This window comes from Phodopus roborovskii, unplaced genomic scaffold (genome assembly GCF_943737965.1).
Source record: "Phodopus roborovskii unplaced genomic scaffold, PHOROB, whole genome shotgun sequence".
NCBI lineage: Eukaryota > Metazoa > Chordata > Mammalia > Rodentia > Cricetidae > Phodopus > Phodopus roborovskii.
The window spans coordinates 28,281,297-28,282,435 of record NW_026125391.1 but is presented as its reverse complement, the minus strand read 5'-3'; the positions used below and the strand labels follow the sequence as shown (position 1 = coordinate 28,282,435).

The window sequence follows — 1,139 nt, the reverse complement described above, 5'->3', positions numbered from 1 at the left end:
AAATGGCCTCATAAGCTCAAAGTAAGAGGAATTATTAGGATGTGACTTTGCTGGAGTAGGTGTGTCTTGTTTGAAAAGGTGTGTCTCCAAAGCTCAAACCAGTTCACGTCTGGTTGCCAGCAGAACAAAATGTAGAAATCTCAGCTCCTTCTCCAGTAACCTGTCTGCCTGTTCACTGCCATGAAACATATTAAATGTTTTCCTTTATAAAAATTGCTGTACTTATAAGTATCTTTTCACAGAAATAGAAATGCTAACTAAGACAAGCATCAGTTGCAAATACATGTGCCACAATCATGTTGATCAACCTTCTCATTTCCTTTTATACAAAGCAGTTTGGAGAACAGACCTTGAGCATCTGTTTTTATAAAATCTCAGGTCTTGACTATGAGGCTCTGGCTATTCATTTTAGTGATTCAAGTAGTTGGGAGGAATCTTCAAGGCTCCTGCTGATGCTTGTATCTAAATCTTTGGATAACTAATTAAGATTCATAACCATTGAAGAAAGCTTTTAAATTGAAGTATTTGGGCATGGGACACAAGAATCTCTTTCTACACATTAAAGTATCAACATAACTGTTCAATGATAACTAAATTTTCATAGTAAAATAATAAAACATGAAGAATTCAAAGAGGATACAATTTGAACAATGGAAAGCAGAATTGTGACCTTTACCCTTTTAAAAACAGTGCTCGCTTCGGCAGCACATATACTAAAATAAGAATGATACAGAGAAGATTAGCATGACCCCTGCACAAGGATGACATACAGATTTGTGAAGCATTCCATTTTTTTTTTTCAGTAGAACCAGTATTTATCCCTGGTGCACAAATGGGCTTTGCAAGCCCACACTCTATGGAGGGATACTCTCTCAGCCTACATATACATGGGAGGGCCTAGGTCCTACCCCAAATGATGTTACAGATTTTGATGATTCCTCATGGAAGACATCACCCTCTCTGAGAAGTGGGGTTTGTGATAGGGAATGGGAGGACAGGAGGGAGAGGGAACTGGGATTGGTATGCAAAACAAGATAGATTTTAGTTTAAATAAAAATTAACAAAAATGGTAAAAACAATGAGGTGGAAATTTTCAAAATATATTTACTTAGCACCCTCTCAAAAAACCTTAAGTTATA

The 1,139-nt window shown here is 36.7% G+C and overlaps 1 non-coding gene across 1 annotated transcript; it reads left to right on the top strand.

Annotated features, from left to right (window-relative positions):
- The first annotated feature begins 689 nt into the window (after window positions 1–689).
- LOC127214978 (U6 spliceosomal RNA) lies at window positions 690–796 on the top strand. The gene has a single exon (XR_007833912.1). It is a non-coding gene; the product is annotated as a U6 spliceosomal RNA (small nuclear RNA).
- The last annotated feature ends 343 nt before the right edge of the window (window positions 797–1,139 follow it).